The following is a 24,850-nucleotide window of genomic DNA, read 5'->3' as shown; positions in this document are numbered from 1 at the left end:
CCACAGCATGAAATGTGTTTGCAGTCTAAATAAAAGCCCTCCATGTGGGTACATGTGGCCATGCTTTCCAAAGTGAGCTGTGGAACACACATTTCCTGCCAAAATTGCACAGGAAAGTTCAATGTAATACATCAAATCAGGTGTCATGTCAAAATTTACATTTAGAAAGATTTTCAGCTTGAAGATGTCTCACTTTGAGATATATTTCACTGACAGCATCTATAAATATAAATTTCTCAGTCTGTTGTATATCCCTGCGGAATATTTTTGCCTTTGCACACTCTGCAGGATTATCCTTTGATGTTACATTTCAATCAGGGTAGTGATTCTAATCCAGCAAATAATGGCCGGAGTTTCTTGACATTTGACAGCCCGTAAATCAACTCAGGTCAAACAAGACCTCAGTCACGAAAGGCTTTCACTTAACATAAAGCCAACAGCCTATTTCCTGTATATTTTTTAAATATATGAACATAATGTTTGTTGTTCAATAATGTTTCTTCTGCTGTGAATAGATGCAAGATTGATTGTGGCTCACACTGTATTGTAATTCCCTTTTTCTTTTGTTGTTGTTTTTAATCAACATTATCTCCCAGGAAGGTGAAGGCCATTAAAAGTTATTGAATTTGACTAATATTTTGTAAAAGGTTAAAGTAAAGATTGAGAATTTAGTGGGATATAATTCTTTGATAATCCGTCAAACACAAGTCATCCTCCGAGATCTTTTCTTGTATTAGTCTGATCTCATTTCTTTATAAATGTTCACACACATACCAGTTAATCTACTATTTGAAATGCTGGATGGGTAAAAAGTCTAATATTGTTCAAACATACCCAGACAAATGTCAGCTACCTTAGTGTGCATATCTGTGCAAAGAGCATGAGGTTTATTTGTAAAATACTTGGAGTGAAATTCTTCTTTTGGGCGTGCATTTGTGAACTGTCTCCTGACATCTTATTATTATGGGCTACATGGTAGGATTTAGGAAGGAAAGCAAAATGGATCTTGCAACAGGGATACTGCAGCTCACTCCATTACAAAACGACCCCTCGCCTGTGGATGGTCTCTAAACATGTTCAAGTTTTTCTACAAATATAACTATCATCTGCTTCACTCAGGGAAGAAGGCACAAAAAAGAAAATGAGGAAGATTATTAGCTACTATATAGAAGTCATCATAGGAACTGATTGGGAAACAGAAAAGAATATTTATATCTGCAGCAATGCTCAAAGTGTGACACACTCTTTATCTCTCAGAAAGAAGAATACTTACAGTACATACAGACATACTGTACAGAAACACCCAATTTCTCAAACTGATTCCATGGCAACGTGACTATTGCGCTTCCTGAATGTATTTTATTTACATGGTAAAGCATATAGTTTTGTTTACATCTGAAGAAAAAAAATGCAAGTCATTTAATTTGTTTATTGATGCTGCAGCTACTACAATGAATGACAGAGGAGGAGAAAAAAATAACACCTAGGATGTTCTTAGTAGCTGGGATAGGCTTACCTCCCCCATGACTCTGAATTCACTAAGTGGAAGAAAATGGATAGGTGGAATGGCATCTAGGATCTCTGATGAGATTTTAAAATCTTCACATTCAAAGCTCACTTCCCTTTTTCCACACTCATTTCTTTCTCTTCTTTTCTGTCTTTCTCCCTCCATCACTCCCTTATCAGCCTCTCCCTCCCACTTTCGTTCCAGGGAAGCATGGCTTCACCTGGGGGCTATGATAACATGAGGCAGAGTCATAAATGACTGCAGAGTGAGGAAGGAAATCAGCACTGGTCAAGCTTTTGGCCAGAGGGAAGGCAGTGGTTTGTGTCGACTGCAACAGGGGCCAGTGGAGGTCTTATTGGCGGATGTCACTGAAGCTTGGCCTTTCTCATGAGGGAGCAGGGACAACAGAGTGTCTGCTAACCAACTAACATAGCTAATCCCCAAGATCCAAAAACACCACCCTGAGAAGGAGAAAATCATTCACATGAAAAGTGTCTCACGCTGGGCTGGCTCAGGCGAATCTACACATCTCTGTGTGTGTCAGACACTGTATGCATTTGTTGCTTGCAGAAACACTGTACACAAGATATTAGAGCAATATCTCATTTGAACTCCTTTTTGCACGATCTGCATTGCATATAGACCATTCATTTAGGGGATTTTTCTCAGTTTTTCTGCCAATTGGAAATGGCACATTGCCTGAGTCTTGCACTTTTCCAATACTACAAACCCTACTGTCAGCCTGAGGGGGGTGTGACATGTGCTACCACGATGACACATGGTGCTGCCAGCTGCTTCTTTTCACCTGTGAGTGATGTGCTTTGCTAGGAGGATGCCCCAACCAACTAGGGGGATTCATTGCACTGACAAAGACGAGAACCTTCTGTATTTTCAAGGAAGGAACAATGTGTATTGGCAGTTGAGTGCAGAAACTTTACCTTAGTGCAACCTGTAAGACTCTCAGAGACATTTTTAACTCCTGAAGTTAGACTTATTAGATAATGCTTCTTTGCACAGGATTATACAACCAAGTCATCCCTGTCTGATAAAATACTGTAAGTTGTTTGTCAGCGCCTTTGAAACATTGCAGTCCCATCACAACTTTGTGCCATCACAACTTTATGTCCTAAAGCTAACCTGCAGAGTTTCTGACAACTTGCAAACTGCTGTCTTTTTCAGTAGGTGTCTGCTATTTTTCTATTGCACACGCTGATAGATGAACGTATGTATAAACATACAAATGTGCAATTTACATTCTACCGCTAGTGGAAAACCTTTAAGCAATTAGGTGATAGCAGTAATAAACAGAAAAGTCTTGAAATCCCAACAAAAAAAGTTTAAGGTTCAGATTAAAACAAACAAAACATACAAGTGATTCTGCATATTTTTATGAGTAAAGAAGTGTCTTGTTGGCACCTTTTTCTGAGAAATACTGAATATAAAACTCAACCAAGCATCTATGTATGGGCACTTTTCATGTTTTTATTTCTACAACTTCACTAGAGTAGCTTTGAATTCCGATCCAGAAATACAAGAGTGGACTGCAAGAACACCTACAGAAAAAAAGATTATAGTCTTCTACAATGTTATGCCTATTATCCGCTTTGTGTGTGAAATAATAGTGGATTTAGTCTTGCATAAACCCTATATTTAAAAAAGAAATCCTGATATTTTCCTGTTAATGGGTCTATTTTTTTATTTGCACCAGGTCATCTTGACCATGTCTACATGCATAAATGGATCAAGCTGGTGCCATGCAGTTGGCTCATAAGATATTTATGTTAATGAACAATTGAACAGACCTATTTAATAAAGTAGCCAGAGAATGTTCATATGTCACAAGATATGGTAAACCACAAAAAGGTCTGTTTTCATACAATGGGCATGTTCTGACTGTAAAAATTCAAAGCAATTTTCTGTTGTTTCTCCACATTAAAGTATTTATTATAGGTTTTTTTTCATTTATTAAATGTACTGTGAGTGGACAGTTTGAAGCCATCTATATTGAAAACCAACAGTATGTGTGAAATTAGCTCCTGTATGATGACAGTTCACCCTAAAGGCTGATCTCAAAAGTTACCAGTAAATCCACTTTATTAATGCATTGACACGGATCTCATTAATTTGTCATTGCACAGATGTATCCTATTAGCAGTGATGAGTTCATGCCTTGCACATTCACACATACTATAAGCTACAACCCATATTTGCAATAAAATATTGTGTGTAACACGCAGAAACACTCTTAAGCAAACATAGTCTTACATGTATTTTGTATAATGTCTCAGTTGCACTCCTGCAAGTGAAACATGTAGGACAGTCACTGCAGAGAAAGAGCTTAGTGATGTTATGTAAATTGAGATGATGAGAGCGACGCAGAAAACAAAAGAGAAAGGCAAAAGAGGCATTAGAAATACCAGATTCAGTTCCTCTTTCATAACAAGACTCAGTCTCTGCTTAATGGACTTCCCTCCACTGGAATGTCTGTAAGAGGGGGAGAATGCAGGTGTCTGTTGTAAATGAGGCTGCAGTTATGACAGTGGAGATTTTATTGTATATGTGTCTGGTATTCCAATAACGCCTTATTTCACATACACTTACTGTAGGGAAGCTGATGCGGTGATCCATCTGTTTGGCTTGGTCCTCATTTTCTCTTCTCTTCTCTTCTCTTCTCTTCTCTTCTCTTCTCTTCTTCTCTTCTCTTTGCTTTCTGTCACAGCTTTGGCTCCTGCTGAAGACAGATAACAGGAACTGGAGGTTTATATTTGCTTTATTGAGCGTTAGATTCACAAGTGTATATTCAGTGCTGATGGATGTTCCTCATGAGCCGTGCCCAGCGTGCGTGCGTCTGTATCTATACCACAGTTGGCGTGTGCATGTGTGTGCCATAATGTGTGTAGGTTGCTTAAAGTGATATGCATGGAGTATAGAAAGCTCATGGTGAAAGGAAATAAAGGCAGTGAGGAATGTGTTAGTGTGGGCTATACACAGGGAAAGAGGTTCACACAGCTGATGAATATAACTGACACAAAACTGGCTTATTAGTGAGGGTTGTGTAATCTAACGATAACAATGGCAACGTGAAACAAAATTCAAATTACTGTCCTATTTAAATCTTATTACAAAACTATCATATTGGTTGTCATTTTCATTTTGTACTTCAGCTTTTAGAAATTTAATGATTAATAATCTTCCATGTCATTTCTCTTTACAGCATGATGTTAGTACACGGTGCTGTTATCATATTGTCCTCTTGAATGTTACCCTTCTCCTGCGGGAGCAAGAGATTTGGCAAAGGATAACAATTTTTCTAAATCACAAAAGTTCTAAATCACTGTCTTTGAACCAAATTATTACTCTCTTTTGGCACAACACTCAGCTTTATTTAGATACAATTTGTGGATCTCATTTACTTTAAAAAATAAAAAAGTACGTTCTTGGATCTACATGTGATAATGGTAGTAATGGTTCCTACTGATATTCATTCTTGTGTTTCTAGTATGTCCATATTTTAATAGTAGTTGCTGGCTGCCACTATGTGGAATCAGTTATAAAGAGGGCGCCGCACTGAAAACGTCCCTGCGATTACTTTGGTTACTGGGGTTGGGGAATACTCTTTTTGCCCTGTTGCCAGGGAGTGGCCGATTGGTCTCTAGACCTGTGTGACTGGGCCCAGCTTTCAATTGAATTCAATTCAGTTTTATTTATATAGGGCCAAATCACAATCACAGTTTCCTCAAGGTGCTTTATGTTTTAAGATAAAGACCCTAGCAGGCTCAGGACGGGGCGGCCATCTGCCGCAACCGGTTGGGAAGAGGGGAGGAAGACAGAACAAAAGACACGCTGTGGAAATAACTAACTAATTTCTGTACAAGGTTTTGCCTTAAGTGACAAATTCAATAGATTTGTTAAATAAACTGAAAATCTGGTTCAGAGAATGTCACTTTATGCTGTAACAAGTTAGAAAAACTATGTGTATGATCTCATTGTTTGGGTTTGAGCATAGACAAAATTATTAATAGGCTGATTTGGTTTTTGCTCTCTAGTGTCAAAAAAATCAGGAAGTTCCTTTCATGCACTTTATAAAGCCAGTTCTGAGAAAAAGTTGAAACGTGTTTAATAAATTCTACAGAAGGGAATTATTCACTTATTTTTTCTTTTTTTTTTTTTTTTTTGGTTTTGACCTTTTTTGTGTAAATAGTCACTGCCTTCAAATATATTCTCCACCCATAATGAGGGCTTAATTAAGCCGATTTTAGGCTTGAAATTGAAAATATCTAGCTTTGTAAATGAAGTGCACTTGGCTATATCACATTATGACCACCATTTGTTTGGTATAGTAACTTACAGTAGTTTATCATATGCCAGAAGTGGAAAGATATACTCAAGTAGCAACACTATATTGTGCTCCAATTATAAATAAAGGCCTGATCTTTTCAATGCTTTTTCAGTAACAGTACCCAAATTATAATAGCATAAAGCATTTAAAACAAATAAGGTGGCTTTGGGCAGATTGGTTTTGTGCATTTTGATTCCCAGATTTCTAAATAGTTAGTTTGTTGAAACCTTGTCACACAATTCCTTTTACAGACGGTAAATCAACGGTTTAACAAAACAGTTAATCTGCACTAATGCAACCAAAGCATGCCAAACACTTCTCAGGATAATTTCTCCAAACAGAACATTGGCAACATTTACCTACTCACAGTAATATTTTGACAGTCAGAACAAAATAGAAAAAAAAATAAGCTAGGAGGCCTTGTAGTGGAGTTCAGCTGTTCTTTCTGAGTTTCAGGTCCAATGAAAATGCTAACTTGATCTGGTATTTCTAATAAAATCGGCTGCCTTTGCTAACTAAACCTTTTTCACATTCAGAAGTTTTTCATGTCAATGAAATTTAAAGATTCAGTTCAATCTGTCTTGCAGAGCACATGGTTAAGAGGATACATTCAAGCAGGCCTCTGTGTTTGAGGTCATTGCTGTGAAAAGAGCGGTGTCCTCTCTCTTTTCCAGTACTCAGTTTCGAGTACACAAATGAAAAAAAAAAAAAAACTTCATACATGGCCTTCCTCATGGTTGCTAAACAGCCATGTGTCAGAGTTATTAAATAAACCAAAATTCACTCTTCAGTTTGGTGGTTAAATATACATTTTCATTTCTGGAAAATGCCAGTTCGAGATAAAAATTACATTGAAGTCAATATTTAAATAAATAATACCAACAGAACTGGCTCCATGCTCTCACTGATAGGCAAAGCCACAAATGTAGTACTGTTTATATTTAGTTAGCAAACCCTTTATGCTTTTCACTATTGATAAGAGCTATTGTTCTTCATTGTCCCGTTCCTCTGGCTCTTTGATTGTTCCCATCCATCACTCGTATAAACCTTCAACTCACGCTTGATGGCTGTGAACTCAGACCTGGGATAAATTTGTTAAATTATATCATTAAAAAAATCAATAAATAACATCTGTGCTTTAGCTGTGTTTGACATCTTCCCCCTGTGGTTGGGACGATGAACTGCAATCACTGTGCTGAAAAAGACAGATTTCAGATAAATTTAGCCTAACTAGGTGAAAACCTTTGTTTTAAATTTGAAATCTTGGGACACTGCAAATATGTTTTCAAAAAATTGTAGTTCCTATTTTAAGCCATTCAGAAAAACATTGGTACAAACTCCAAGGGTGCTGCTCATAGCCAGTCAGTTTGGATGAGACTGTGTAACCGTTAAGTGGTAGAGACGAACACTGCACAGGGGAAACGTGATGAAAGAGAAAGGAACAAAAATGCTTCTGGATTGAAGCTGACATACACTGTGTCACTCCTGTACTCCTTGTCACCGTGAATTGCATTTGTGTATCCTTTTTTGTTTTTTAAAGAGCATGGATGGTTGCTTATGGGTTTTGAGGTGTTTAATGTTAAGTTGTTCAGTAATGTAGGAACGAAGAGGGAGAAATGAAAAGACAACAGATCAAAATATGCAGAGGCCACCGTAATGCTGCTTTGAGGATCTGTTTCCAGTCTCTGGTGAATTTCTGTGGGATAATCATTTGATAATTACTCAGTGACACAGATGCTAATGTCTCAAAGGACCAAACAGAAAGAGATCCTCACTTCCTGTTGCCTCTCATTTCTGTATTGCCTAAATGCACACGTACGCACATAATGTCACATTAACATATGTAGGCAAACAAACACTCAAAGCATAAATACCAAAACCTCAATGTGTCACAGTCTCCTGCTTTCAAGTTTACATCCTCAACCTATATTTCATTTCCTTCTGCTTTCTAACAATGACAGTCATATTTTGGCAATTGCTTACAAAAATGTTGTTTCGTGGTATACTTTTCTTGGGGAGGAATCATTTTACCTTATATTACTTTGGTATACTGAAAAAGAAATAACATGCAGTTCTTTTCCAATACATAATCTGCTTGTATTCTGCTCAGTGACAAGCTGTTTCTGTAGGCTACCATTCAATGCTGAGTTTGTGCGGTAAGGGATTACGCTTTGTTCAGTGCTTTGGCCAGTCTCGGTTGCCCACAGGAAATCAATTGATGGAGGCCAGCTCATTGGCTAGCAGGCTTGCCATATAGTCTGCTTTTGTTTTCATCAATCGTCAAGCAAAACTCTTTATCTTAAAAATATAGTTAAATTGATAATTAATTAGTCACCTGACTTTTATCTCCAAGGGGTTTTAGTTTTGTGATAAACAATTTGACTTCTGTTTTCATTGTGTTGCTATGTTTTGTGTGTGCATGTGTTTGTGCTAATGTCTGTTTTTGTGTTTATGTCCCCAATAACAGTGGGCTCTATAGGCACACATACCATGAGCAATGGATACCTGCATTAGAGGTAGAGTATTTTTCTGTAGGTGGCCTAATGGATAATGTATTTGTGACATAGGTTCCCCTATGCTCTATGTGTGTGTGTGTGAGTGAGAGTAATGTTCTTGGTACATGTTCTCATCTGTGAGAGCTCATGCTGACAGGTAGCTACAGCACTTAAAAATGTGTCTAAGTGCCCAGGTATGAGCAACTGTTAGCAGCCAGATTGTACACTGTGTTCACTGCCTCTAAAAGGGAGTAAAGTCATGTTGGTGGAACTTTACAATATCTATCTGCATCTTACCACTTTGCCCAGATGAGAAAGGTAGTTGCCACCTACAAACCAGGCTGGAGCAAAGATGTGTAGCATTTGCTAGAGGTCTTCCTTCTGCAGTTAGGAACGACAGATCTTGTGGGAAGGAAACCCTGGTTCAAATGCTAGCCACACACAATTTCATGTATTTCATTCAGCCGGTTCTCCTCTGTGATTCACAGCCTTCCTCTTCACTGTCACCATCAAAATAGAGGTAAACCATGCCCAAATATAAATATATTAAAAAAACAACAACAGAAGCTTAGGTTTATATTTAAACTATATTACCCCTCTATAAAATTGAAAACTCAATTTGTCAAATCAAAAACAGCATATAATTATGCCTAAAATGCACTAAAATTAAAGCACAATTGTGTCAACCAAAAGAATAATAACAAAGCTCCTCTCTCACAAAAATAGGAAGAGCCAACCAGAGAGAAAATCAGCAGCAATTCGAGACCCACATCATCATCATCACATCCCAGGTTTTTCCCGAGTGCTTCTCATCTTGTAAAGTCATTGCCAGTGTTCACTCTACATTTGGCTCAAAGCGGTCGCTCACCATTTTAAGCTCACAGCCTTTTCTCATGGATTTTGTGCTGAAGCTGTTAGATTTTCTCACTGTCTTTCTCATTTGGTGTTTCATTTTTATGCTTTTTGTTTTTTTTTCTACAACCTTGTGATGATTAAAACATTCGAGGTCTTTACACCAAACTAATCACTGTGGTTTCACTGAATATTAAACCTATTACAAAACAGTCATTTTACTGTATGCTATGCTGTCACGTCCACTTACGTTTAAATATATTAGCACATCATTTGCATATATTAGAATATCAATTTAATGTGATAGTTACAGCCAGTTACTTGAGAATTATTGTGCACAGGCACAAAAAAACTCACAGCATATTTCACGTCTATCTCGCACATACTGACAGATGACAGATGTGCATGCTTTAAAAAGGAGCGAGACTTTAAAGAAATGGAACTTTTACAGCAAGAAAGCATGTAGGCCACAGCCTCACTACATGGAATGTTGCTATGGTTACACAGCGGGAAAGTACCACCCACTGACACTATCTAAATGTTTTTTTGGCTTAAGTGCCACCTTGTGTGCCCAGATCCTTAAAGCATAAATAAGCTCCAACTAGAGCAGTCTTGTGCTTATAGGATTTTTGAGATGTGTAATATTGGAGACTGACAGTGTAACAAAGCGTCATGTGGCCATGGCAGTGCTCTTTTCCTGCTTTCCATGGGATACCCTCTCCAAATTGTTCAGACCACTCAATGTCCAGCCAAGCAGGATTTAAGTGGGTTCAGGTGGAGTTTGTCATTGTATCACACACACATACAGACACACACACACAGACAGACAGTGGCATGGAACCCATCCTACCCGATAACAATGATGGCTCTTTTCATAGCCAAATGCAGTCTAACAGTAATCTCATTACTATTCATAAGAATCAAACTGTTTTCCTTTCAAAGATTTTCCCTGCCATTTTCTAAAAACACGGCCTTCGTTTTATTGCCTGCCCATTAAAAGTCACGACTGCTTCAACAAGTACATGAACTTTTCACAGGTTAATTAACTGTGTTTCCTCACTGATTCCTTCAGTGAAACATGGATATACAGCTATAGCCGTGCTGAGCCACCTGTGAGCAAACTTTGATCTGTTCTACATTTAATATCCCCCCTTTTATCTGATCATTCTATATTACATATTATACATTTTTGCAATGAATTGAAGACTTTTTTTAAAATTGTCCTCAAATAGGGCAGGAGGTGATGTATACTACACAGGTCACCAATCTATCCCAGGGCAGACACAAAAAGACGGAAAACCATTTACTCTCAGCACAGCAAAAGTTTAAACCCACTGACATCAGACAATAATGCTAATGCTAGTCATTTTAGCATTTCATAAAAAACACGAGCTAATTTTCTATTTGATGTTAGCAGCACATTTAGAAAAAAGTTAGCATGGGGACAACAAAGAGTACAAAAATATGTGGTACTAGAAATAAACAGTTGGAGGAACATTTTTAATGTAATTTTGATCTAATTAGGTTCATTAGCAGCAGGACAGTAAGATAAATGGGTATGAATAGAAGCATTAGAGAAGCAGAGTTTCTCAGAAGTAAAGATGCGAGGACGCTCACCAATCTGTAAAAAACCACATCCACAAATTGTGGAGCCATTTCAGAATATTGCTCCTGAATATAAAAATCCTATGACTTTGTATATGACATTATTTTAAAAAAACACAATATCATCAAATCATTCTTGAGAAATCTCTTTGTAGAAGAGATAAGGCAAACATCAATGCTGGATGCCTGTGAACAATGCATTGAAAATAGGCATGAAAATATTGCACTGGCTCAGGAACATTTCCAGAAATCAATGCCTGTGGACACAGTTCACCGTGCAATCCACAAATGCAGGTTAAAGCTCAATCATGCAAAGAAACAGCCACGTGTGACCATGAGCAGAAACACCACCATCTTCTCTGTTCCAAAGATGATTTAAAATTGACTGAGGTAAAGAATGTAACTGTTCTGTGGTCAGGTGACTTAAATGTTGAAGTTATTTTTGGAAAACCACATCCTCTGGACTAAATAGGAGAGGGACCATCCAGCTTGCTATCAGCACTCAGTTCAAAAACCTGCATTGGTGCACTGGTGCCTATGGCAAAGGCACCAGACATTCTAAGATATAAACAGGTTTTAGAGCAACATATACTCCCATTCCTGTGTCTTTTTCAGGAAAGGCCTCATATGTTTCAGCAAGACAATGCTAACCCACATTCTGCAGCTATTAAAAAAGCATGACATTGTAGCAGAAGAAGAGAAGATCCCTACAGTTCTCGAAAATGCCGCAGTGGAACTAGAACTCGTTACACAAATGTATAATATAGTTTGTAAGGCTTGAATCAATATTGTTTAATTTGGTTTTAGTTTATTTTTCTTATGTGAAACCTCTATGAAAATAGTGTAACTAAAACCTTATTTTCAAAGAGCAGTAAAAAAGGAGCAGTTTTGAATTGCTTGCTCCTATTCTCTGAGCAAATGTCATAAGTTAATTTATTCAGTAACACTTTTGGAAAACTTTTACACAATTTCATCTAGTTAGACCTTAGTTTCATTCATTATAGACTGTGAATACTCAGTGGTGTTATCATCTTTTAATGTTTGGATTTCATTTGAGAACACTGGTTTTGAGCACAGATAAAACTGTTTTGATACGATTATTTGGTTTTGCCAGAGGAGTTGGATGTTTTTAAATAGTTTACAATCTGAAAATCGGATTGTTTAGAGGTTTGAGAAAAGGGTGGAAGGCTTTAGCAAATGTTGAAAAACTGGGATAGAGAAAAAAAATATGATATGATTTTGAATTTCAGTGTATTTCTGTCAAATCCTCACAGACTAGAAATAACTTGTTTTTATGAGATCTTAATCATGTTTACTTGGATTTGTCTCTATATTTTCAAGTTATGAGAAAACAAAAGTCACATTTTAGTAAATGCCGATTCATGTGTCCAACAATAAAAGCTTTTTTGAGCATACAGTCAAGAAGTTTAAACCATGTTGCCCTAAACTCTGCAACATTCGGGCTGGTAGAATTATCACAGTGGCACAACAATAAGTGGCACATCCATCTGGAGGTTGTTCCTCCACAGGTAACTCATGCAAGTACTCAAATAAAATGACTGAAAGTTTGTGTCAGCAGCCTTTTAAGGAATCATCTATCTGAGCGACCTGCTGCTTGGTATTACTTATCTCTTACTAAACAAATAGCTTTTATACTACTTGTACATGAAAGCCTTAGGGGACTCGAAGAAAAATGTAAGCCAAATAATGAACTTTCCAGGTTAGTGATCGTGAGTAAAATTATATTTGTATTGTGGTTTTGCTCTGAAATTGAATTCTTTGATGTTTTTTACTCTGTGTGCGCATAAATATAATAACAAACAAATGACACACTTTGACTATTTTATCGTGCACAAGGGATTTGAATTCCCCAAATGAGTAAATGCGTCATTTTGAAAGATAAAAGAATATTTTGTTAAAATTGTACCCACTTTCAGTGTGGTCAGGAGATGCATGCTAAAGTATATCAAGTGAAGTAAACTGTATTCATAACTATATTTTAAATCCACTTAAATAGAATTAAGATTGTTTCACATTAGACCCTTGTTGCATAAATGTTTTATATACTCATCTTAAAAAATGCTATGTTAACTTGTGATAATGTGTATCATACTATTCTGAGACCAATGTTGATTTTAATGGGTCCAACAAATGTCCATTATCACCAACTTACAATGATTTGTGCTGCAGTGACATTTAATGCTACCTCTCCACGTGGTCTGAATGTGAGTTGTTACTAGTCCAACATGTCCTCTAAAATTCAGAAGAATGGAAGCTTGAAAAAAACCTGGTGGATGGAGGAGGAGGCGGGGGATGCTTTAGCAGGATGCAAAGCCTTAATATACTGTAGGAGTGTCAGCATGGTAGGACAAAGAGGAGAAAAGCATTTTTCTTGGCTCTGAAACAAATGAACAGCCTCTTATAGAGTCGTAGCTGTTGTCGCTGTGATTAGCCCCTTAACTACAGGGTTCTTGCATGTGTTGCTGTGGCAAAGCTGTGAGTTTCAATGTCAGAGTGTTTGTTATTCCTCCAGAGGAGCAACTGGTGTCCGATTTTAGTGCCTCCATTACCTTAGACCATAAGAGAACGGCTGATTGATGTGTGTGAATGTGAGCATCGGTGGTGTGATTGGCATTAAGCTTCTTTTACCACAAAACCGCTCCTGTGGTCCATTTGGGTCTGACGGGTGCTGATTGGGTTCAAGTGCTCCTCGACTACAGATGCCATTTGAAGATTGCTTTTATCCCCCCTTGAAACACAGGGACAGATAAGAAACTGAATTTTCTTCCTTGGGGATCCAAAAAGCTTCCTCCCACATAAACAGAAATACACATAGCCAGCACAGTGTTTCCTTACCTCTTCGCTTTCTGTCTTTAGCCTTTTGTCAAGAAGCTATACATACACACATAAATACTGCAAATTATATTTGCTTGCTCCAGGGCAATTCCCCTCAAAAAAGAAAACGATGCTGAGAATGATTGGTCTTGAAAACCCTTTTAACTCTGCGGTTTTCCACCACTCCTCCATGCCATCTTATCTTTCCCATACAGCATGCTGAGCAAAAGTAGTTACGCCCTGCTGTCTCTTCGTGGGATCAGCAGTCTTTGCCACAAATATCTTAAAAGCAACCTCATAAATTAGCAAAATTGTGTGGTTTTAAATTCCAACAAACACATGTCTAAATAGTAGAAAACTGCTCTTGTTTAGTGAGACAAAAATCTGACAACACATTGTAACGAAGATCAAATCTCACGACCTGAAAGTTGCTTCATAAAGAATGAAAAAGCTTGTGTTAGCCTGTGAAACAAACAATCAGTGCAGAGCCACCATCTGTTGTTCCCTTAGGTGTCACCACTACCATGTTTGAGCTGACAGATAATAATAATAGTAAAAAGAGGGTTTGTGTCTCCTTCTGGGATTAAATCAGAGTTCTTTCACTTCTTAGGTGAAATGTAAACACTATGGAGCCACTAAACTGTGCACAGATACATCAAGGTTTAAAAGAAGAAGAAAGAAATATTTATTTGCTACATTTATAAGTGTTTCACAAAACTAAGAAAAACAAAAAATTGCATATTGCCTTCTGCTGCCTCCCAGGCCTCCTCTTGTCTTTATGCTTCCTCTTTGCTCTTGCTATTCCATCTTCTTCCCTCAAGCCCATATATAACTCACTCAAGGCCCCCGTTAGATTCTGACACATGACTGAATTATTCTTCCAATTGAACTTGAATAAGAGTGAGACTAATTGTTAATGAGGTGTTCCTAGATGTTCAATTTGTGTTCAGAGATTTGCAAACGTTTGGAATTCCACTTGAGTGAGACCAGCGCTTAGAGTTTAGCAGTTTTGGGTCAAGTTATCAATACATGAGCATAGCATGAGCTATGCTTTTTGTGTGCATAGTTTTTCTGTGTGTGCAGTTGGGGAAAACTGTGCATTCAAAATTAGGACAGTTTAAATTCAAGAACACCGAGTATAATATGAAGCTGGTAATTTTGTCTATATTGTAAGCACTGAACATGTACACCCACTCTCTAAAGACAGTATATATTTGCTTGTTCTTCAAAAATTGAGGCCTTTAAAACAAATATTTTGTGACTACCATTTTCCACTTTTGTTTCTTTTTTCTTCTTTTTTAGTTGAATGTCCAGATTATTAAGAAACATTATTAGGACTATTAGCCGTTTCAGCTAAATTAGTGCTGTTCAACTTTAAATCCCTCGGCTACCTTCCGTCGGAATTCCTGGCATGCTATGCTGCTGGCTTGTGCTGAAGCACTTCCCGCTCTTAGACTGTAATAGAAAACTTTATACTTACTACAACTTTGAAATCCCTCAAAGTACTGAGAGTAGATGCTCGTCAAAGGGAAGCGGTCCACCCGTGATACTCCTGGGATTTGTGGATGAGCGTATTACGAGCCGCTGGCAGGAGCTGGAGCACAGTGTGTATATCACACTATAGTAATATTAATAAAACCTGAAGTGCTTTCCAGGCAACTCTCACCATTTCCCAATACTGACTCAAAGCAATAAAAATGTCCACAGGTGGGTGTGCGGGGATGGTGGATAACACATTGAAAAAGAAATGTATGAAAACTGTGTGACTCGAATTCCCTGCTATTTGAAAGGCTTTGAAAGTAGTCCCTATCTGCACTCTCACAAGATCAGTTTGTTGTGTAATATGAGTCTGTGATAATGGAGTTTTTTGTGGGTCCACAGCCTTGTAATGGATGTAATTTTATGACCATGGAGTACAGGGATGTGTTGACTGGATTTCAGAACACTTGTTGTATGAAAGGCTGAATTTGATGACTATATCCCATATTTTCTCCTTGTTCTCTTTTAGCTTTCCTCTGTTTCTTTAATGTTTGTATTGTACATATTAATCTGTTTCATTGACCTCATCTATTACCTGTTTTCCATCTCTCCACTTTATTTGTGTTCTCTACCTAGCTCTCTTTTCCATGTCTCTGTTTCTCTCGCTGCCATCTTAACCAGTTATTTACACCTCTTACTTTTTCGCTCTATTATCCCATCATTTCTCTTTACAGGTCCATCTCACCCTTTCCTGCCTCTTTTATCTTCCCTTTCCCCTTTTTTAATAGCTCCCTGGATGTCAACTGCCTCTTATGGCTATCGTTTTCTCTTTTTCCCTCTAGCTTTCCTTTTTGTGTCCTCCCCCATCCCCTACCCTTCCATCAATAAGGATTTATACTTCAGCTGTGTGTAGGCAGGAGGAGGGCAGAAGAGATACATATGAGAAAAAGCCAAAAGAGAGATCAGAGTGACCATCGGATGAAGTGCAAGAATGCCAGGATGAATAGTAAATGAGAGAGCTCCTAAGGCTGAACTAATTGAAAACCATTCTCCCCTCTGAGTCAGTTTAGCAGCAGGAGTTGTAAGGAAATTCTCACTGAGATGGCAAGAAGAGTAGAAAGGGGATGAAGAAATAAGAGAGAGAAAGAAAGAAAGTATGGATGATAGCACAAGGCAAGTAGGAGAAAGACCAAGAGATTGGATAACAAATATAAAAAAAGAGAATGGGGGAGAGAGATAGCTCCTCTAGCCAGACTAATTGAATTCCGATTTTCCCTCTGAGATTGGTTAGCAGCAGCAGGCAGGCAGACAGGCTGCCCCCAGCATGGATCAACTCTATCCAACCAATCACACTAATACAGTGTTTATGTCCAATCCAGTGCAGCCTGGTCAATAGCTTCTTCTCCAGTACAAAGCTAAGAGAGAATTTGCTGAAGCCAGAGCCAACTTAAAAAAAAAAAGAAACACAATTGAAACGCTCAAAATGACTCCTGAAACTGTCTAAGTGATAAATCATATTTCTTATGTCGTGTATTATCATTTTATATTTAAAAAAAAAAATCAAAATTAAGTAAAGCAGTGTAAACTGTGAAATGTGAAATGCAGTACATTTAGCCAGGTCTGTATTGGTGCTGCCTTCTCTCAGGAGGCAGTAGCCAATGGGAATCCAATTACTGGAGAACATATTACTTTGTCCTTAAAGGATGAGTCAGGGGAAAGTCTATATTTTTTTAATACATCAAGAAATCCAGTGTAAGACCAAAGCTGAATTGACTGTGCTAACAGTTATTACCTGTGTAACCTAAGCCTGGTATAAATTATTCCTCTGCGCTACAGATCCACATTGTTGGGTGTAATATATAAAATTCATATCAGTGAGCCACACTGTTCCACTGGCTGACATGTTCATGGACATATTTGAGTTGACCTGTCATCATGCCATTCAGTAACAGGTGCTCAAACGTGTAATATCCTGCTAATCGCTGAAATCCCAGAGCATTTTTTCATAATGGAACAAAGATTTGTGACCATTTTTAAATGATTTTTATTATCTTCAGTAAGAACCAGTGGATGTAGGTTAACAGGAAAATTCACAGATGATATTGGTGGTATTTAATTCGTTCACAGTAAGTAAAATCTAGAAGGCCAGTTGTTATACGCAGTTTACTTCAAACAATATTCTCTTGTGTCTAATGGAAGTTTGCGTGCATGTGTGTCCAGGTGCGCTTGCCTGACCCTAATTGCACATTTGTATTTGAGTCTTGTCTGCACTTAGACTGCCTGTGTGCCTCCAGCTGCGTCGTAAAGCATGAGGGTGTCTCTCTCTATGCTCATTATTTGACTCGCTCTCCTCAGTCTCCTCTGTCTCCCTCAGTGCTCTACGTCACTACCCATCACCACTCAGCCTTTATGAATATTTAACCATTGTTCAAGCTTCTCTGCTCTCTGCACACTTCTTCTTTTATTTCCGTATTTTTTTCTTATCCTCTGTCGTACCTTTATGTTATGCTCCACACATTTGTCTCTCTCTGTCTCCTGCTGAAACTCTTGTAAGTCATCTGTAGTCTCTTTCTCTCTATTTCTCTCTGTCTGCCTGTCTCTGTATCTGTTTCGGCAAATCATTTGCTCTTCCGTACAGTGGAGGAGGAAGCTGCTGCTACACACCCTGCCCCTTAACGCCCAGTCGTTGTTTCTTATTTAATCTGTTCCGCTTTATTGAATTTAATTATTTCTAAATGATTAACTCAGAGTTCAGGGTGGGGTGTGGAGGGGGAGCAGGAGGACATATGTTGTGCGATAGGGTAAAAGGGCCACTGGAAGAAAGATAGTGAGGATCGTGGCTTTTTGTTTTGGAGCCAGGCAGAGTAAATAGCCTTGCGTGCGCACTCATCAGTCTTTGATTCCATTACTGCAGCATGACTGCAAATGCATGCCCCGCTCCAACCCGCCAGCTCTTCTCACCCTCAAACGCACTAAACACAATTGCAATATGTACTTTTCTTTGTGTAGTCTTGGGACAGAGAAAAAGAATATTTGCATATTTTCTTAAAATATTATGCTACATATCTGGATGTCTACAGGTGCCAAATCAGTCTATTTTTCATTTGTCAGTGTGTGTGTGTGTGTGTGTGTGTTTATTTGTGTTTCTGTATGACAGGTATAAAGGAGAAGTAGGTACTGTTTGCTTTCACATTGCCATACCTCAAAAAGAGGTATTCATTACAGTGCCACAAGGCGCTGAAAGCAGCTGTAATGATTTTCAATAGGCTGTCAGCTCTTTATATGAAAATGTGAAAAGAAAAAGTAGAATGATGGGCTTTAACAATGCTGCAGTGCCCCTCCAATCACAGTGGAAATACTCATATAGAGTTGCAGAAAGCATATACAAAACCCAGAAATGGACTTGCATAAATCCATAAACATAGGCATCCATCCACACAGTGCACACCTCTGAAATGTCATTTCAGATTCCAGACTTATATGTATAATTCAAACTGAGAACGCATTTTTGAGGCAACAAATTCTGGGTGGGGTGTTTGGATCAAAGGTTACGTTACTGGCTGAACATGAGGAGCAGAAGCGACCTAAGCAATAGGATCCCAGGACCTTTTAGTAACATTACAATAAGAGATCCAGAGTTGTGCAATTAGATTAGATAATTAGATAATTGCACATTAGAGCCGGACCCAATAATTGCATTGTTTGGATCTTCCTCTTCCCTTTTACACCTTAGCTCTGCTGCACAAACCACAGTTTTGTTCGGAATGGTAATTGCTAAAAAAATTATTTTGACTCTTTGGAAGACGGATATTGTACCTCAATTCAAAATGTGGCTCACAGAACTGACTGCTCTACTACATATGGAGAGAATTAGGTATATATTAGCAGACAAACTTAGTAATTTCTTTGATGTGTGGCAACCATTTTTAGATCATGTATTAAAACAAAGTCCTATTTGATCGATCACCAATAACTTAGCCTTCCACCTTAGCGTTTTATTTTTGTTTATTGCCAGTGTTGAAGCAATATTTTCGTTGTTGCAGTGTAAACTTTTGTCTTATTTGTGTGTTTTAGCCCTTGCTGTTGTGTTGTCTGTTGTTTTTTCGTTTGTTTTGTTTGTTTGTTTTTTCTTATATCAAAAAATCTCAATAAATATATATATTAAAAAAAAAAAAAAAAAAAGAGATCCAGAGTTTCTATTTCACTACTAAGGGGTAAAAAAGAACAAATGCTGGATCTAATCATCATTTAAAGATTCAATCACTACTCATTTATTGCACAGCTGAGTCAGCAGCCTTAAGTGAGACATAGCCTATTGAGCACTCGTAACTGAATGAATCTAGCAACCAACAAGTGTCAACAACAGCTGCCAACAGGTGTGAATTTCTTGAGCTAGTGTATACACCTTCATTCTCTGATTATGGATATCATTTATAATATACATTTTGACTAAAAAGGCCTTTCATGTTTTATTAAATAGCTGCATCTCAGTACGGCACCATGTTCCATCTCAAAAATGAAGGAATGGCATAATTTCGGGAAGACATCGAACAGCTGAGCTTAGTAGTTTTTCACAACTTATGACTTATTTCCGATTGCAAATTATATATATCTCTATTTACTGTCTATTATTCTTTCAGTTTAACCTTAGTCCTCCCTAAGCTACCTCTTTAATAATTAAGCTAACTAAACAAAAATCTAAAAACAAATAGCCATATCTTTAGTTTCACTTTGCTAATACTGGGTTTGATCCCCTTTGGCTTTCAGAGCTGCCTTGAGTCTTCACACCATAGATCCAACAAGTTGCTGGAAACATTCCTCAGAGATTTTGGTCCATATTAACATGATAGCATCGCACAGTCGCTGGAGATTTGTGAGCTGCACATCCATCATATGAATCTCCGCATCCCAATCGTAGTCTACTGGATTGAGATCTGGTGATAATGAAGGCCATTTTAGTACAGTGAACTCACTGTCATGTTAAAAACCCCGCCCTGAGCTGATTTAAGCTATGTGACATGGTTCCACAGTGTAAGATGGGTACACTGTGGTCATAAATGAGTGGAAATGGTCAGCAACAATACCCAGGTAGGCTGTGTTGGTTAAAGGATGCTCTGTTGGTATGAAAGCATGAAATTCTTTCTTGTTGTTTTCACCGTGTTTGAAGATTTAAAATAAACAAATACAGGTAAACAGGTGTACCTAACAAATTGGCCAGTGAGCGTAAGTAGCTGTACTTAAATAAATCCAAGAAAAAGATCTAAACAGCTGTAATTAAATTAATAAGTCCTTCAGATTTTACTGTGATGGAAATCCTAATTAAACTAATAAAACAGCTTTGTCAGTGGCACACACAGCAAATTTGTCTGATAATTATTCATGAATTATATAGGATGTAATTATGTTGCCACAAGGAAATTAATTTTAGTCTTTTCAAACATGCTATACTACGGCACCTCTCTTTTTGAGTTATTTGAAGTACCAGTTCATTAAAATTCTCAAAAGCCCCTGGGTCAAGGCTTGGTAAAATGCAGTTTAGTGGTGCTCTAAGTAGGTTTAAGCAGAGATACTGGTTTTGTACGCTAGTAAAAAGATAGCTTAGTCACACAAATTAACTACTTCTTCTCCATCCCCTCCATAATGTTTGTAGCACTGTCTGATCAAATTGCAGCATTTTTGAGGCATTTGGATCCCTCAAAAATGCAAAACCTTTGCAAAACATGTTAAATTAAAGTTGAAAGTCCTCACTTCAATCACATATTGATCATTTGATTTACAATCCATAGTTGTGGATTACAAAACTACAACCATCTACGTCCCAATAATATGAAGGGCACTGTACTGTATGTGTCCAGTGCATTTGGACCACAGCACATTGTCTGCACCATAGTCATGCACTTGCTTAAGCATACTGTGATATTTCTCCACAGGGGGACATAGTTCAAAGGAATTTATTTAATATTATTATTGTTTGTACTGCTTCTGCACAATGGCAGCTACTAGCAGAGGGTTAGGATGGGCTAATAAGTAGAAAGGATCCCTCAGCAAACTGTAAAGTTTATTCAGTTGCCAGCTAATTATTGCTTAAAGCATTTTTGTAGCCTCTCTGATTCACAAAGTCCACAAGTTTGGTATTGGAGCCTGTCTGCTTACTAAATATCTTGATTTTGTAGTGGTTTGATGCATGGACTAAAACACTAACTGCTAGCTAACCATATGCGCCACAGTTACCATCAGGATTATCGTTTTTGAAAATGAAAAACAGTATATCATTTTGAATAAGCAGGTCACTTTTAACGACGATGATAATGATTGATGATATACATTTGCAAATATACATTAAATGGCAAGTAGCTGCTTAGATGGTGACATAAAATGACATTCGTTTTAGAAGCGCCACCTGCGCAACAGGTGCGGCACATTTTGTGATAAGTTGATTTATGATTGTGGAAGAAAAAAGTGCTAATTTTGGTTCAACAGACAAGATGATGAAGCAGAAGGGACTATGTTATAAAAATTTGAGAAGATAACAGAGGGAGGTGGGAGAAATGTAAATGGCCAACAGGTGGTGTTTAAATTAGGTAATGAATGAAGGCATAGAGGAGATTCTAATGTCCTTTTCCTCGTTGCCTTAATGAGGCTATTTTTTCTTGTAATTTCTATCATAAAAAGAGGGGAAAACACATTCTCAACTTGAGTCAGTAACAGCTTCATAGCTGCAATGCCAAAATCAACAACCTTGGGCTCTAAGGATAAGAGACACTTGAGGGAGTTTTGAAATACAAGTAGGCTCTTTGTCACCATCACCACCCCAGAGTGAGATTTGGAAAACTACATAAATGTGGATTTTTCTGTTTTGCATATAACAAAAACCTGAAATTATACCATTAAATACCATGTTATTAAAATGATTACCTCATATCTACAAAATATGACGCAACAGAAACTCTTTAAGGAAATTTGTGACACCAGTCCTCCATTGTCTTGTTTTGTTGCTCTGCTTCTGTAAGTTATATCTGCAAAAATCCCCGTCCTGATCAGAGAACATGAAAGAGATATTTGGTTTTACAGCCTAATCAATAATCATCAAAACTGATCATAAAGTCTTTGAAAAATTGTTAATAAAACAAAATCACAGGAAAAACATGTGGCGCATGTAGGAACAAGCACAGGTAGAAATGGATGATCGTGAAAGCCTGTTCATATCTGCTTTTATTGTCTACTGAAAATCAGGCTTTTGCTTCACTCACTCATAGGATTGCATTCATTCTGCTTTACCATTTAGCAGCAGCATCACTGATTGTGTATAAAACGTAACCTTTGTGTTTTCACAGGTGCTTTTAAAGCTTTGACGTTGCATTTGAAACATTTCTTGATTGTTCTTTGTGCGGGCTTTACATTTATTTTGCCATGGAGAACTCTTTAAAATGGTGGCAAATTCTGTTTTAAAGACATATAGCTTACCAGGTTATAATAAGGGGCCCTTTGAAGTGGAAACAGTTAAGGTTACTGTTTTGATGCATTTGCTATCATTTTATGTGCTGAGAACTGGCAGAACTGAGGAGGACTGGCATAAAGACATTGATTTACATGGTTTTTTATCAATGGCTCAATCTGTTTACATCTGATGATGTTGAAAATGAAATATATAAAGTTGTTGTCACCTTGTAAACATATTCAAATATCAGATATTACTTGTAATTAATGTAATATAAAGGTCAGCTTATGCTCTTGCTGCTGTAGATAAAACAGAGCAAAATATTACATGATACTGAAGAGTCTTCACTTACCAGTGTTTTACACAATTTCCCGGTCCAGTACCTAATGTATGAAACAAATTAATACAACATGTCACAAATCACTGGTTTACCATTTAGCTATGTGATGTGAGAAATGGGTTTTGGCATGAAACCTTTCAGTCTTCCTAATAACCTAGGCAACTTTGAGCAAGTACTTTTTCATATAAAATTGTCTTTCAGCTACACGTACAAGTGTCTCACTATGGCTACATCAGATTGTGTTAGAATGAGACAATCCTCTAAAGGAACCCATATAGAAGTCTCCATATTGCATTACTTTGAGAGCATACAGGCAGCTTTAAATGAACACTCTTGCAACTGGGGCTTCACTGTCTCTCTCAAGGACTTCTGAGCTGTGTGTTTACAACAAATAGTCTGAAGGGTTTATTCCATTAGTTTGGCTTATGTGGTCAGGTGGGTAAACTCAAACCAGACCGAGGAACTGACCTGAGAAAAGTGAGTATGGCTGTCTTGTTTGTCTTCTTCTCTTGTGGAAATGACTTCAAAATGCATTTGATCACTGAAATATAAACAGATAAAGTTGACATTGGAAGGCCTTGAGTTAGTCACGCTTCTAACTCTGTACTGTGAACCTACACAAAAGTCTCATACAGAAATATAACAATCTAGGGCTCCACAATGAATCCAGTGTTACCCTCAGTCACAATTTCAGCTTCCTGAGTGATACTGAAAATATTCACCAACTAGAGTTGGGCAGATTGATCCAAATATAAATAGTATTGATACTGGTATTGGATCGATACTATCGTGTCAAGATTGATACTGTTTTCTCTAAGTTCAGTATGTACCCCATTGAATTGTAGGTTGTTTGGGGGGTTTAAAGACAGGTACATTTACATTCCAGGTCTCAAAAAACATGAAAACTTTAAAGGTGTGTTTTGTTATTTTAAATAATTATCATGGAAAATAAAAATCAGAGTGATTTAGTGCTAATTAAAATTTGTTCAGAATTTGCAAATTGACATGTCTCATAAATCATGACACACTGGTATAGGTATGGGCAATACTGGTCCTGGATTAACTTTGTATAAATGTAATAAATTTTATAAAATTTTGCAGCACTACCACCAACAGAACACAAAACAGGCTTTAAACACAGGTAGATCAAGCGCTCCCTAAACCACCTCCTCATGACATTTCTGCAAGCTGTGCTCTGCAAGCTGTGCTCTGCACTGCGCAGCTTAAAGTTTCCTGGACTAGTTTGGACAAGAAACACTACGTCAAAAGGCAGTTATAAATCAAAATTCAAATGTCTGCTACAGCAGAAGGCAAAGAGCTTGTCCCTCAAATCAGATCATGATCCACTGTTTGCAAGTAGGCTACTTTAGTTTTAGGGCAAGTGATGCAAATCCAGAAAAAAATCATGTGCAAAGGATGCTGCAGACTTGCGTCTGCGCCGCAAAATAGTACAGCTAACCTGAAAACATATCATAACCTAAAGTGTTTTTTCTTATATCTTTATCCTAGAATGCTGCTTGCTTTCCAGCCTGGTGACATCTTTCTACTTAAACATTCTTATATACTGCAATTTGTCTTGTTGCCTAAACCAGAGTTTACTGTTTGCCTTGAGTATAAATGCAAGTGAGGAAACATAATATCTAACTAGGTATTTGCTGCTATAAAGACATGCATTAACTGTTACTGCTGACTGATGAGGATTAACTGAAAGCAGGGAATGGAAGAGGAAATTGTAAATTAGTCCAGTGAGATGTTTATACACGTATGTTTGTGTTAAAACACTTTTCTGTAGACTCCTGAATGTCCCACAGGCAGGTAGAAAGAAAGATGAAGTGTTTGGAAAAATTGTGGAAGCCAGTGTCTCTGTTTCACCTGATATTTATGGGGTCGGTCTTTCTCTTTCCCTTTTTAATACAGAGACTTGTCTCTTGATTGAAACTGTACAGCTTTCCTTTCTATT

General features: G+C 37.6%; 1 protein-coding gene and 1 long non-coding RNA gene across 2 annotated transcripts in view; one reads left to right on the top strand and one right to left on the bottom strand.

The window, feature by feature from the left end:
* Positions 1-24,850, top strand: part of grid1a (glutamate receptor, ionotropic, delta 1a) — a 252,043-nt gene that overhangs the window by 41,732 nt on the left and 185,461 nt on the right. The window lies entirely within an intron of this gene.
* LOC120443211 lies at positions 4,202-23,395 on the bottom strand. The gene is made up of 3 exons (XR_005615235.1): positions 23,359-23,395; positions 22,903-22,933; positions 4,202-4,238 (listed from the first exon to the last, which is right to left on the bottom strand). It is a non-coding gene; the product is annotated as an uncharacterized LOC120443211 (long non-coding RNA).

Source organism: Oreochromis aureus, linkage group 13 (assembly GCF_013358895.1).
Source record: "Oreochromis aureus strain Israel breed Guangdong linkage group 13, ZZ_aureus, whole genome shotgun sequence".
Taxonomy (NCBI): domain Eukaryota; kingdom Metazoa; phylum Chordata; class Actinopteri; order Cichliformes; family Cichlidae; genus Oreochromis; species Oreochromis aureus.
Note: the sequence above shows the minus strand (reverse complement) of the source record. Positions and strands in the feature narration are given on the sequence as shown.